Consider the following 15,714-nt stretch of genomic DNA (forward strand, 5'->3'; position numbering starts at 1 on the left):
CCAAATTGTGTGATCATTCAACTAATAATGTGTTTTAGGGTCAGCCAGACCTCCGACTCATATGTAGTTCACGTCTCGCTATGAATTTGCACACCTTTTCCTTTGTACTGTGGGTGGAACAGGCTAGCCAAGCTAAGCAAGGCTCGAGCCTAGTTTGGGCTGAATGTCTGGCTCTGAAGACTGACACACTAGAACAGGGCATCCCAAAACAACTTACTGGGAAGATGACTGAGTGCATGACATCTAAGAAGGTGCTATTTAGCTTTTTAGGTCTCGCCTAGGCAACGCATTCGCTGTCTCTTCGAGACATGCTGTATCTAGGATTTAAATCTATAAAAAACACCCATCATTTTCATTGGTTCCTCTAACTGTCCTTTGTAAATGCTGGCTTTTCAGCTTTGCAACCATATTCTCCCCGGTCCCCGAAGATGTTTACACTTAGTACACTTAATAGACCCTCCTTTTGGTATTTTGTATCCTCCCGTAAGGTTAGTTACACTTTCACTTTATTTATCATACCTTGTGTGCACTCTTTTTTTGGTTGACTTTTCCCTTTTGGAGCTAACAAACACGTTTGCTTGTCTTTCTTTTCTGTTCATCAGACGCTGATGGCGCTTGCTCCATCCACAACATCCTCCCGCTTCTTTTACTTTGCTCCAGGAACGTTTGTTCACCCGATCCTGTCATTGTATAATTATATTTGTTAAGCCTTTAAATTGAATTATTACCATCGGCATGCTTTCTCTAGAGCCGGAACGTTTGTTCATTCGATCCTGTAACTGTATAATTATATTTGTTATGCATTTAAATTTAATTGTAAACATCCCCATGTGTTTTGTAGAGTCGATGCAGAGACGGTTGACCAGGCCCTAAGTCGGCAGCTCTGTTTGATAGGCCACATTGTTTACTTGTTTTTTAGGCTCCAGTGTTAAATAGCTGCTTGACAGTTCCTCCAGTGCAGCTATTTTATAGGTTATGCTGGCAGCCAATCCCAAGCTGTCCTGCAATTTTAAGCCTGCTGTAGCCAATCTGTAGACTGCACAACCATCCAATAGCATCGGTTGGTGCTTTAAGGATTCATGCTTCACACTACTCTACTGAGCAGCCAGGGCCGGCTTTAGGGCGGTGCGACCGGTGCCACCGCACCGGGCGCTGACTTCATGATTAATGTTCTTTCTGAAGAGAGTCAGAGTTTTGTTTCAGAGGGTTAATGCGACTGTTGGAGAAAACTAATACCGAGCAGATTACAAAGTGCATAGAATGTGAATGGGTGGTCATTGGTTTACTGCTTTTAAAAGAGCGAACCTTTTGTTACCATCAATTTATTAAGTTAAAATCCTAATATAGCATTTCAACTTATAAATTACAAGTAACAAAATGACGTCTCTTTTAAAAGCAGGAACCCACTGACCTATTTACATTCTATGCACTTTGTTATTGTACTGTACTTTTAACTTTTATCAAAGAACTGCATGCACGCTGCAAAGTATTGATTTGAGCAAAGATTAATATTGCAAAAAGGATTAATTTGGCTGAAATCTATCCTTATTTATTAAAGAGAACCCCCAACTGTGGTGTTCCTTTTTAGGTCTCGCCTGTCGATGCGCATGCGCATCGAGCTTGCGAGCCTATTGCGGCTTAAACAACCTTTAACTAAGAAGCAAGGAATCGTGGCGATTCCTTGCAGTGCCCGTGACTTTTAAGCTCAATGCGCATGTGCATTGAGCTTAAAAGCGCGTGCACATCAGTTCCCTCAGCCGCAATCGCCGTCTGTTCCCTCAGCCGCATTCCTCCCGACACCTTTTGAAGTGAAGCTTAGCTTCACTTCAAAGGCCCCGGCTTCTTCACACCCACATGCCGCTCTCCCCGCTCCGCCCCCTCCCCTGCCCGCCGTGTGCATTTCTCCTCCACCCCCTCCCCACAGCAATGCCCTCCGTCTTGTTTGTTAATTTCCTCCAACTGCCCATCTCCTTTCAATACGTTTCCATTTAATCGCCTACCTCTCGATGTCCCTCATCCTCATCTCAACTCATCTATCACTCCAGCTATCTCCTCTTACACGTTATACGAATATCTCTCTCTTCACCTCCGTCCCACGATCTCTCATCTCTCTTCCTTTCACCCTCTAATCACGATCGTCTATTCTGTTGCTCTCCCCTCGCTAGCCCTCTCCCCCACCTATTAATCTTTTCTGTTTTCTACGCATTTTCACCCTCTTACGTCTTCCTTTTCTCCCTCGTGCTTCCTTCATCTTTCCTTCTCTAACCATTTTCCTCGTCCGCCTCCCGCCATCTCTATACACCTCTCCCCTTCTGTGACCGTCACTCTCCTTCCCTGCATCTCCGTCGCTCTAAGCACCCCTATATCTCAGCCCTCTTACCCCTGTCGCACCTATTTAATCTCTAACTTCTGTCATGTCTCCCCAGTACCCATCTACTCCTGTTGGGTCACCTCGTGCTCTTCTCCTCTGTCCCACATGTCCTTTCATTTTCCCTCTCGCAATCCCATTTTACAGCTGCTCTTCTGATGTGTTCTCTCCATTGCTGCATGTTTCCTCTTTCTACTTTTTCCTATTGTCTGTTTCCCTACCCTCGCTCTCCCCAGCCCCCGCCTCCATTTGTCTCCGCTCACTCTCTATCCATTTCTCTGCACGTTTCCATCTCCCGGTTAAATAATATTTTATTGGCAAGACAAATCAGCTAGACATTCACGGAAGAGAACAGGACGAGCTGCCAGCCCTCCAGCCCTCGACCCTGTTCAATATGCCCTGTTCAGTGACGAGGGAAGGCACATGCTGAGGTGCCATTTCTGACAGGGTGGAAATAAGCCGTTCTGCAGGCCTGTGCGCGTTTCCCTCAGGGGAAAGAGTCAGAGTTTTTGTGCCGCGCTATGTTGCCGTTTGTGGGAGACGTTCGCTTGCTGTGGAGCACGATGCCATGGTGTAAATCTACATGATGTCACCCCGTCCTTCCGAATCCCCCCCCCTCACCAGTTTCTCACAACTCAGGGATAGTCGTAGAAATTGAGTTCAAGGGGTACCCCAGCCTGTCCCAGCCTCCCCCTGCAGGAGCCTGCGCTACGCCCCTGGCTCCATACGATTTTTTTGCTACTCGTAATCACTCACCCTCACTCACCCTCACCCTCACTCACCCTCACCCACACTCACCCTCACCCTCACTCACCCTCAACGCCTCAACCTCACTCACTCTCAACCCCTCACCCTCACTCACCCTCAACACCTCACCCTCACCCTCACTCACCCTCAACCGTTCACCCTCAACCCCTCACTCACCCTCACTCTCACTCACCCTCACTTACCCTCAACCCCTCTGCCTCACCCTCACTCACCCTCACTTACCCTCAACCCCTCAGCCTCACCCTCACTCACCCTCACCCTCACTCACCCTCAACCCCTCACCCTCACTCACCCTCACCCTCACTCACCCTCAACCCCTCACACTCACTCACCCTCACTCACCCTCAACTCCTCACCCTCACTCACCCTCAACACCTCACCCTCACCCTCACTCACCCTCACCCTCCCTCAACCCCTCACCCTCACTCACCCTCATCCCCTCAGCCTCACCCTCACTCACCCTCACTCACCCTCGCCCTCACTCACCCTCACTCACCCTCACTCACCCTCACTCACCCTCACTCACCCTCACTCACCCTCACCCTCACTCACCCTCACCCACACTCACCCTCACCCTCACTCACCCTCAACACCTCACCCTCACTCACCCTCAACCCCTCACCCTCACCCTCAATCAGCCTCAACCCCTTACCCTCAATCACCCTCACCCTCACTCAGCCTCAACCCCTCACCCTCACTCACCCTCAACCCCTCATCCTCACTCACCCTCAACCCCTCACCCTCACTCACCCTCAACCCCTCACCCTCACTCACCCTCACTCAGCCTCACCCTCACTCACCCTCACCCTCACTCACCCTCACTCACCCTCAACGCCTCACCCTCACTCACTCTCAACCCCTCACCCTCACTCACCCTCAACACCTCACCCTCACCCTCACTCACCCTCAACCGTTCACCCTCAACCCCTCACTCACCCTCACTCTCACTCACCCTCACTTACCCTCACCCCCTCAGCCTCACCTTCACTCACCCTCAACCCCTCAGCCTCACCCTCACTCACCCTCACCCTCACCCTCACTCACCCTCAACCCCTCACCCTCACTCATCCTCACCCTCACTCACCCACAACCCCTCACTCACTCACCCTCACCCTCACTCACCCTCAACTCCTCACCCTCACTCACCCTCAACACCTCAGCCTCACCCTCACTCACCCTCAACGCCTCACCCTCAACACCTCACCCTCACTCACCCTCACCCTCACTCACCCTCAACACCTCACCCTCATCCCCTCACCCTCACTCACCCTCACAACACATATTGTGTTACAATAGGTGTCACATTTGCGGAAGATAAAACTATCTAGAGATGTAGCATAACGACCAGAGCTGCCATATAAGTCACGTAAATACTAAACATGTTGCATTCCAAATGCTATAGGTGTCACATTTGCAAAAGTTATAACTATTGGCATTGTAAATGACAAAGCCATCAATATAGCAATTTTAACATCGCAAAAAAAAAAAAAAATATGTCATTTACAAGACCAATAACTACAACTTTTCTAATGCGATACTTATTGCATTCCAACACCACTCATCCACGCAACGCCACTCACACACGCAACGCCACTCACACACGCAACGCCACTCACACACGCAACGCCACTCACACACGCTACGCCACTCACATACGCAACGCCACTCACACACGCAACGTCACTCACACACGCAACGCCACTCACACACGCCACTCATCCACGCAACGCCACTCATCCACGCAACGCTACTCATCCACGCAACGCCACTCTTCCATTTGCAAAAAGAAAAATGTCTAACTATTCTATTGCGAGACCTATTGCATTTCCAATGCTTGTTAAATTCTGAGTTTGTGCTTCTCCAGACCAAGCACTCTTAAACTATACTGCCTACATGTATGGATGACATGTGACTCCTACACCTTGTAGTACTCTGGTTTTTGTAACATTTCCTATATGCTGAGTTACACACATATGAATGATTGTCTCTGTGTAATGTGTGTGTGAGGCAAAGTGCTCTGACACCCTACACTGGTTTGAGTGGAGCTATATATAAATCTGAGAGAGAATGGTTATGGAGACTCGGGCACTGTTAAAGGGTGGTGGTGAAGGAATCTGTGGCAGAGGTGGTCATTGGGGGGCGCCAACAAGCATTGTTGCACTGGGCGACAATAGCTCTAAATCCGGCCCTGTGAGCAGCTTTTGTTGCACGTCACTCGGACTCAGGGGCGGATTGGCAAGGCGGGCATTCGGGCATCGGCCGAAGGGCCTGTGTCTCAGTGCCCTCTGTGGGCCGGTTTTTTCTCCCCTTTCCCAGTCCACAGAGAGTGGACTAGGAAAGGGGAGAAAAAAAATCGGCCCACAGAGGGCATGGAGACAGAGACAGGGAAATGAAAGCAGCCTCTCTGTGCGGCCATACAGCGATTATCAGCTGTGGCCTCTCTTTCACCCCCTGCCCTGCCAAGCAATCACGCTGAGGCTGGGCTGGGGAGGGGTGATTGTTTGCAAGCAACGGCCTCCCAGGGGGCCAGGTGTTGCTCAGGCCTATGAGCCATTTTCACCTCGGCCCCCCTGGGGCCCACACAGCCCAGAAACAGTGTTAGCCTTAACACCTCGCCCACAGCCCTTCACATTCAGGGCATAGTGGGCGAGGAAGAATGGGTCTCGCTGTGGGGGCCAGGTTATGTTTGGAACTCGCACCATCATCACCTCAGCCTCCCCCTGGCTACCTGGCTACTTTGGATGACCCAGCAGCTGTGTTTTGTGCTCCCCTGACAGGACATTGCCCTGAGGCCTGGAGGGCTGATTAATTTACTAATTGCAGGGGCCTTACCTCTGTTCATGTGCTCCTGAGCTGAAGGTCTGGGGAGGGCTAAGTTGGTTCGTAATAGCAGGGGCTTTCCTGCTTTTCAGGGGCTCCTGCGCTGGAGGGCTCGAATAATTTTGCGACAGAAAGGGGCCTTGCTGTTTTTTTTAGTTGCTCAGCATGTAGGCCATTGTCAACTTGGCCCTGTGTCCTACGCAAGAACAGTATCCTCACACTTTCATTCCTTGTCTGTGCAAATGGTTTTTCATGAATGGGCACGCCCCTTGAATGTGGGCCACGCCCCTTAAATATGGGCCACGCCTCATGAATGTGGGCCACTTTTTTCGTCAGTGCCCGGGCCAAATTGTGATCCCAATCCGACTCTGCTCGGACTGTTAAATTGTCATGAGGTCGTCATCTACTGCAACCTCCAATCCGTCCCACCGTTCCTGCACACCTCGGCTCCATGCCTGGACCTAGACCCCACACTTGGCTGCTACTGATATCAGCCCTTTTTGTGGGGTGTTTTTAGTGTGACTTCCAGCCTCCAACGGCCTCTGTTCCTGACACAACCTGCCATCTCTGCCTTTGTCGCTGCTTGATGTTGGGTGAGTGTGCTCGCTTCTCCCACCTACTTAAAAGGGATGCGCCCTGGTGCACGTGGCTTGGGCTGACCTCCTGCTGAGAATCACTGGCAAAACTGCAAAAATAACAATTGGGAGTATGTTACTACCCCCACAGTTAAGGTCTTTTATATCTGGATGTGGCAAAATTGGGCTTCGTTTTTCTAACCATTATAATACGTTATACAGTTATTCTTGGGAGACGTTAATTGAATTGCATGCAAATTAGTTTGTGGGGAAAGTGCTTCCTGCAGACTAATAAACATATGCATATGTAGGTAAGGACGTCATGTGATTCCTTAGGACTTTTAAACATTTACCAATGAGTGTAGGATGCACGGTTCCTGGCGCTTTTTTGCTCCATGTAGGAAGAGATATTTGGCACATGCGATCCCTTCCCGCATTACGTTCACTGTAAATCTGGCGTCTTTCCTTGTGGTCTGAAACCTTATACATAATTTTTTTCTGTCTTTAAGTTCCAACAGCTGGAGCAGAAATCTGTAATGTGTTGATTGCTGAACTTCCTAATGAGTCTATTAAGGTTTGCATTGGCGTGTGTGTATTGGAGGTAGCTATGGGGGGTGGAGAGGACATTAGTTTTGATGTCTGGTCCTGAGTGGAACTTCAGCTCTTGTATACCTGTTTCACTTCCTCTAGACAGTGCTGCAGCTGCGTCTCTTTTCCCAATGGTAATTCCTCATTCTCAGTCCTCTAGCCAGTGCTGCTAGCTGCTTCTCTGGTCCCAGTGGTGATTCCTCATTCTTGGGGCATTTACCTAGGGGTCTGGCTGACGGAACGGGCTAATGTGACCGCCCACTTGAAACACGAGAGATACAAGCCTAATATGGTCATACATCTACTCAAGAAACTAAATCACCACCTAATCAGCCTGACTGCCAGCCCAATACTGAAAGTCTTGAAAGCGAAACTTTTACCAGCAATCAGCTATGGCCACCTGGCCTTCCCCGGGTCACAGTACGCTTGCTTAAATTCAGCACAATACAAAGCATACAAAACAGTGCTTTAAATCCCGAGGTCAGCAAGGAATGCAAGGCTAAGGCTGGAACTAGGTGTGGCGAGGCCCGACCTGACGTGCCAGGGTGACTTTATAAAACTCTATCTCAGGATCTTAAGGGTCCCAGCTAACACACTAAAATACCAACTGAGATCAATCTTCGAAGAGCCTTGTACGCTCTGGCACACCGCCCTTGACAAAGTGATCAAAACATTGAATATAGTGGTAGAGAGCATACGGAGGCCGGAAATTCCTATGAACACCTGGAAAAGAACCATAAACAAACAAGTGTGTGAAATTTCATTTGACCTTGACTGTAAATCACTCTGTTCAAGCCCACACTTAGACCCACTGAGTAGCTCGTATTCGGCAGGCAAAGCCCAAGATTACCTAAGTGACGCTCTCACTTCATCAGCCCGAAAGAAAGTTCTGTCCATGAGATTAATCACTCTAGGAATTTCGGATTTCAATCCCGTATGGGCACAGTGGGTGGATGTCACAAACTGTAGACTCTGCCCATACATGAGGGAATCGTGGCTGCACCTCTTATGCTGTTGCCCCACTCTCATCGATGAACGAAGAAGGCTATTGCGCCCAATTTGTTTCATCAACGGAATAAAATCCTGCAGTGAAGCATCAGCCATCTAAGACCAACATGACGACCCTAGCAAGACTGGGGAAATGTACCTACTGCATCAGGATCTCCCTAAAAAAGGCAAAAGAACTAAATAAAATTCAGGAGAAGAGCATAATAAACCCCGCTAAAGACTGTTGAGGTGGTCTTGATCGTGCATTGAAGCCTCCCTGCACTTCCAGTACTCCCTTCAGGACAGCACGCCTCATAGGATAATGGACCAGAGGTCAATGGGAATGAGTCATAGCTTTATAATACCATCCACCCTGACAGGACAATACGTGATTCCGGATAGCCATCAACTCCATACCTTCATAAACATAAACTCTGGGGAAGGCTGATTGTAGCGGAACTGGGGAGGGGTGGCAAATCCTTTTACTAAAAAAAGTGTTCTTTAAAAAAAAAAATTAAAAATCTCTACAAACAACAGTTTTTAACCATTGTTTTAGCTGCAACATGTTGATTGCTTTTTACTGTAATGATTTTGAATAATTGTACAGTCAATAAATACTCATACTCATAATCATACTCAATGCTGCAGCTGCGTCTCTGTTCCCAGTGATAATTCCTCATTCTCAGTCCTCTAGCCAGTGCTGCTAGCTGCTTGTCTGGTCCCAGTGGTGATTCCTCATTCTTGGTCCTCTAGACAGTGCTGCAGCTGCTTCTCTGGTCCCAGTGGTAATTCCTCATTGTTTGTCCTCTAGGCAGTGCTGCTAGCTGCTTCTCTGGTCCCTTCAGTAATTCCTCATTCTATGTCCCCTAGGCAGTGCTGCTAGCTGCTTCTCTGATCCCAATGGTAATTCCTCATTCTATGTCCTCTATGCAGTACTGCTAGCTGCTACTCTGGTCCCATCGGTAATTTCTCCTTCTAAGTATTCCAAAAGTGCTGCTTGCTGCTAATCTGGACCCATCGGATATTTCCCCATGTTAAGTCTTCTAGCTAGTCTCTGTGTCCATTGGTATTTCCTCATTCTCAGTCCTCTAGGCAGTGCTAGTAGCTGCTTCTCTGGTCTAGTTGGTAATTCCTAATTTTTAGTCCTCTAGCCAGGGTTTCTAGCTGCTTCTCTTGTCCCGCCAGTAACTCCCCCATTCTAAATCCTCTAGGCAGTACTGCTAGCTGCTTCTCTGGTCCCAGTGTTAATTCCTCATTCTTTGTTCACTAGGCAGTGCTGGTAGCTACTTCTCTGGTCCCGTTTGTAACTTATCATTCTAAGTCCTCTAGGCAGTGCTGCTAGCTGCTCCTTTGGTCCCAATGGTAATTCCTCATTCTAAGTCCTCTAGACTGAGCTGACAGCGGCTACTCTGGTCGGGTCAGTAATTCCTCATTCTAAGTCTTTCAATCATTACTGCTAGCTGCTACTTTGGTCCATCAGGAATTCCTCCTTTTATGTCATCCCCAAAGTGCTGCTTGCTGCTAATCTGGACCCGTTGGATATTTCCCCATGTTAAGCCTTCTAGACAGTTTCTGTTCCCAGTGCTAATTCCTCATTCTTAGTCCTCTAGGCAGTGCTACAAGCTGCTTCTCTGGTCCAGTTTGCAATTCCTCATTGTCAGTCCTCTAGACAGTGCTGCTAGCTGATTCTCTGGTCCTGTCAATAACGCCCCCATTCTAAATCGTCTACGCAGTGGGGCTTGCTGCTTCTCTGGTCCTAGTGTTAATTCCTCATTCTTAGTCCTCTAGGCAATGCTGCTAGCTGCTTTTCTGGTCTTACCAGTTATTCCTCATTCTAAGTCCTCTACACAGTGCTGCTACTTGCTTCTCTGGTCTCATCACTAATTCCTCATTCTAAGACCTCTAGACAGTGCTGCAGCTCCTTCTCTGGTCCCCTTGTAATTCTTCATTCTAAGTCCTCTAGGCAGCTCTGCTTCTCTGATCTCATCTGTAATTCCTTATTCTAAGTAGTCCTCTATACAGTGCTACTAGGTGATACTCTGATCCCGTTGGTAATTCCTCATTCTATGTCCTCTAGGTAGTGCAGCAGCTGCTTCTCGGGTCCCAGTGGTAATTGCTCATTCTAACTCTTCTAGGTCCTGCTGCAGCTGTGTCTCTGTTCATACATCCACTACACTCCAAAGCAAAACACACAGATAAAAGACATTGTCATTTACAAAGCCAATAGCTCTAAATCTGACAAGTGCAAGACCTAGTGTCTCACTGCAGACCCATATGAACGTTGGAGTCCTCTTTGTTTGCTACCTGATGTAATTGCTTTCACTGAGTTTCTGACCCACTACTTCTCTACTCTTTAAGTTAGGGGAAGCAGTAATATTATCATATACCCCTCTCTTCCCTTATGCTTAGCTTTCTATTTTTTCCAAAAAAGACATGGTGCTATTTTTTTGATACATAGTATCAGATTCAATTAACATGGGGAACTTGTATTTATTGAGCATAGTACACCAATTTAGGTCATGAAATAAATGAGCAAAGAGCATTGCCCTTTGGTGATAAAAGGTAGAGCTCAGGAGATATTAATCCATTGGCTGAAGTGCACAATGTGTAACCAGGAAATCTGAGGTCAAATCACGGCTTCCACCTAACTAATTTGGGGGCATATTATCAAAAACTGCATTACAAATTATCGCCGGTTTAGCGGCAGAAAACTGCCGCTAAAGTGGCGATAATGGGCTTGATAATATGCCCTTGAGAATTTCAATAGAAGTCCATGTTCTGGTGTGAACATGGGCTTCTATGGGAATTCTCCAAGGCATATTATCAAGGCCATTATCGCCGCTTTAGTGGCAGTTTTCTGCTGCTAAACGGGCGTTAATTTTAACGCCGTTCTTGATAATATGCCCCTTGTAAAGTCCTATGTGAATTGCATCACTTCACTAGGCCTCGTTTTAATTGAGCATCTAATCTGAGAGAGACTTAACCTCTTGTGTGCTGGTGACGGAACCACTCCGTCACCAGCCACGGACGCGCTGTGCTGGCGACGGAGAGGTTCCGTCACAGCGCGCCGCCCCGCCCATGCTGCCGCGATTCCGCGCCTGCGCGGCATGTTCTATTACGTGGGCGTGGCCGTGACCAAACCACTTCGTCACAAGCACAGCGCGCCCGTGGCTCGTGACGGAAAGGTTCCGTCACGAGCATGGCAGCGCCGCGCGGCCCCCCCCCCCCCAGCGCCATGGCAGAATTACCGCCGCGGCCAAGGGATTAAATCAATGCTGCATGTGCGCAATATTTTAAAAAACTCTGAGGCATATTAGCAAGAACCTTGTTAAAATTATCCATGTTTTAGCAGCAGGAAACTGCCGCTAAAACGGCGATAATGGGCTTGCTAATATGCGTTATAGAATCCCAATAGAAGCCCAGGTTAGATATGCAGGACATCTAACCTGGGCTTTTATTGGAATTCTATAACGCATATTAGCAAGCCCATTATCGCCGTTTTAGCGGCAGTTTCCTGCCGCTAAAACGGCGATCATTTTAACGAGGTTGTTGTTAATATGCCCCTCTGATTTTTATTAGACAATAATGTTTCCACACCCACACATTAACATCATTAGTTTTATGTACAGTGCCCTCGACAAACTGTCTGCTTGGTTCACCCAAGACAGTGTCATTAGCTTTTGAAGTGAAAAAACGCTCATGTTTAAAAACGAATACTTTTAGCAGATGATAATGTACTAAGTCTAATGTACGGAAGTAAAACACAAGCATTCAAGAAACGTCCTGTTTTTTATTTGAAAGGAACTGTCAATTTCAACATGCATTTTCTGTGTCATTTACATGTCAAATCTTTTGATGACTCAGCTCTTGCTTTGCCAAGCCCGACTGATAGTTCGGCTCTTTTTCGGTTCTCTCTAAAATGTGCTACCTTGCCAGCTCCATTAGGGGTTCCTTCTCACGCACACTCCAGACAGACCCACATTTTAGAATGCTCAGGTGAAGTCAAAAGACCCACCTGGCCAGTAGTATAACAAGGGTGCCCTGGGCCCAGCCTACAAGTCCTAAAAAACAAGAGTGGGAGACTAAATAGCATATGCAAGGACATCACATACAGTGACGTTGCATGAAGTGACGTCACAGGAAGTGATGCTGCATCTCCGTAACATCCCTCAAGAAAAAGGGATTGGCCTACTTCACAGTCGAACTTGTGATATTGTATATACAAGAATGTTAAATATATGTATACCATGTTTGATTCCATATCTAAGTCATAAGTAAAAATACAACAAGTTCTTCTCTGAACACAATCCATTCTTGTTTTAAACAATATGTGAGGCAAAATTTAAAGCATAATCTTTGCATCACTAACATTTAAATATTAGCTTAGATGAAAAAATAGGCTACAGCGTATACTTGACATACAAACAAAATGGATGGATACAGATATTGAGTGTGAAGCTGCACACTCCTACTGTTGTTACATATACTTAGAACTAATGAAGTTGGTAACGAGGATGATATGACATTAAAACGAATTATTTGGGACACGTTTAAAAATGTGACTCGGTACATGAGGCTTGTGCTCTGAACTTGCCTCCTGAACCCCCGAACATATGCGCCTTACAAAAACAAATAATGCAGTCGCACACTATCGTGAACATTTTTGAAGTCAGTTTCACTGTTTTATATATCACATGTATGATTTCTATATAGAAATGTATACCTGACTTTAGAAACAGCTGAAATGGAAAACATATTTAAACAGATGCGTGGCACTATGGAATTACATTTCACACTGGCTTTACAGAATAACATTTGCTGGGTGTATGTTTTTTAAAGAGTGGACAACGTACTGCTTCCTTCTTAAATTGGCACCTTTATAGTCCAGGGAAAAGTTATTAGGTGCCCAAGATCACAGCCTGCTGAGCAATCCCCACAGTGAGAGGAGGCTGCCATTTGGATGTAAATGCCCTGAGGTGTCATCCCAAGTAGATGTGATGAAGGTACAGGAAAGACAACACAAGTAGACACCGTGACTGGGCACTAGTTGGCACACAAACACTTCCCAGCCTTCCTTAGCCACATGCTTAAGGGGTCGTCCGTTCACCTGTATCCACTTTCAACTTGTACCCTGCTTGGACCATAATATAGGCAAGAGAAATGGGCCCAATGACCCCTTGATGGGGTAGTGAAAGACAGCCATAATTTGGATGTAGCGAGCGCCATGACTAATCGGTCCCGGTGCCACTGCACCTGCTGCACTGTTGTTATATTTCCCCCAGTTCCTGTTCCAATCAGTCAAGGGTCTGTGCTTGCAGTCTGAGTAGCAAAAAGATACAGGGTGGATTTTCCTCAAAATCGGGTTTGGTAATGAGGGGATCCAGCTGGGTCCTAGATCTGGTTGCGATGGCTGAGCTGGATCAGAGCTGGCCACAATGAAATAAACGGACTTTGTCCCAGTGTAATTTGCCAGGACACAATCAGCTGTGCTGCACTTTGTCCACTTTCATTTCAGAGCGGGGGTGAGAGAGGTTTCGTAATTTACCGGCCATCTGGGTCCAATACAAATGCCTCACTTAAAGGGCCATCAACACTACTTTTGTCGAACCCCGTCCTGTGTCGTGTCCCGACAGTGTGGGCGACGAACAGTAGGGCATTAGGACCCTGTGGGTCCTTAGGCAGAGTGACCAAGTCACCGGACACCAGATCCGGTGACGAGACAGGAAGGGGAACGGACAATGACCAGGGCATGGACGGGGACGGATGTGCGGACCAGCAGCTGCACGAGATGCTAACTAGCAGTAATGAGAGATGCCAATAATGAAACATGAAACTAACCTGTGTCCCGTGTATGGTGTACCTCCCGGCGCACAGACAGAACACGACAACTGGCGACGAAGGTGGGATGAAAGAAACCCCAAGCGTGTCTGGAGGCTCGAGTGTGCTGCGGAAAACGCCCACCGAGTGCCCACCTCGGCGGCGAAATAGCGTTAAACAAAGCGCCTACCGAGTGCTCACCTCGGCGGCGGAAGCGTGTGGCCAAAGAAAACGCCTACCGAGTGCCCACCTCGGCGGCAGAAGTGAAGGAAATTGCCCTACCTTGATTGGTGACTCAAGCGGTGGACCACGGCTCCGGTGAGTGAAATCGCCGCCTAACTGCCCCCCCCCCCCCCCCGCCGAAGAAACGAGCAGAAACGACCGAAATCTCGCTGAAAACGATATTCCCGGCGGCCATTTTGAAGTAAGGCAATATTGACCAATCCCCTGCGAGGGATCATCGGCGGCCATTTTGAAGTCAGGCAAAGAGCCTGAAACAGCAAGTAAGCACTGACAAGCAACAAACAAGCATTGGCAAGTGACAAACAAACATTGGCAAATACAACAGCTGTAACAAACAAGCATTGGTAAATGCAACAGGAGTAACAAACAAGCATTGGTAAATGCAACAGACGGAACAAACAAGCATTGGCAAATGCAACAGAAATAACAAACAAACATTGGCAAAGTAATAGAAGTAACCAATAAGCACTGACAAGCAACAGACAAGGATTGGCAAGTAACAAACAAACATTGGCAAATACAACAGCTGTAACAAAAAGCATTGGCAAATGCAACAGAAGAAACAAACAAGCATTGGCAAATGCAACAGATAGACAATAATGGAGCGGCCATTTTAAGGCCAAATAACGTCGAAAAAGAAGGAAATGAGAAAGGAAAGACGACGAGAAGTAGAAATAAATAAAACAAAAAGCCAGAAATAAGGAGAATAAAGGGGCATATTAAGGGCAAGAAAGGACAAAGACGACCAAAGTGACATTTTGAAGGGGACATTCAAGGAAAGGTCATAGGAAAAAGGAGCGAGCTAGATATTCATATTTTGAAGGCAATGACATGGGCAAAAACAACAAAAACTCTGCTTTTTGTCATTTCATAACTGTTTAATGGATAAACAAACGTTTTTTAATTTGTTCAAACCCTGTATGTAAGAAATACGCATGCGCTATAACAATGTCAGAAGTGTCTGACTGTGTGAGAAATTATAATAATGCTGGGAAGGGGGATCTCGGGGGCTCAATTCAGGCAGCATTACCAACAATGTCTGTATATGCCTTAGCGGTAGGGAAAGACTCGGTAACCGCTTCCGAGACCCCTGTTACTGTAAAACCTATAATTCATACTGCCCAGGTCCATGTTAGTACCCCCCCCGATAGTGAGGAATGCAAAGCTCAAACCTGACCAAAAGAAGTTGCAAGCGGGAGGGGCCATTACTAACCCAAAACGATCGGCTCATCAAACTGATGACGCCAAGGTAGCTGCCCCGGCCTTAAAGGCAAAAGCAGCATTGAGCCATCCTGTAGTCCCTCCTCCTGCGACCATACCGCTGAAGGTGGTTCGAAAATGTCCCCCAGTTAATCTCCCCCCAGAGTGCCATCCATACGTTGCCGTCCTCATTAATGTTCCCGTCCTGAAGGACGCTCAGCCAGAAAACCACCAGGCACTGAAGAATAAAATCATCCACTGGCTAAAAGCCAATAGACCCCTTCCCATGGGAGTGGATGGGTGATTCTTGGAGTGCGCAGGGTAGGTTGGATTGGACAGGGAAAGAAA

At 47.4% G+C, this 15,714-nt stretch overlaps 1 protein-coding gene across 1 annotated transcript in view; it reads right to left on the bottom strand.

Annotated features, from left to right (window-relative positions):
• LOC144781746 (solute carrier family 35 member F3-like) overlaps positions 1–626 on the bottom strand; it is a 73,167-nt gene extending 72,541 nt beyond the window's left edge. The window contains exon 1 of the mRNA XM_078660731.1: positions 520–626. The gene's annotated coding sequence lies outside the window, so the exon portion shown is untranslated. The remainder of the gene's footprint in view (positions 1–519) is intronic.
• Positions 627–15,714: the final 15,088 nt, after the last annotated feature.

The sequence above is a fragment of the Lissotriton helveticus genome, chromosome 9, assembly GCF_964261635.1.
Source record: "Lissotriton helveticus chromosome 9, aLisHel1.1, whole genome shotgun sequence".
NCBI lineage: Eukaryota > Metazoa > Chordata > Amphibia > Caudata > Salamandridae > Lissotriton > Lissotriton helveticus.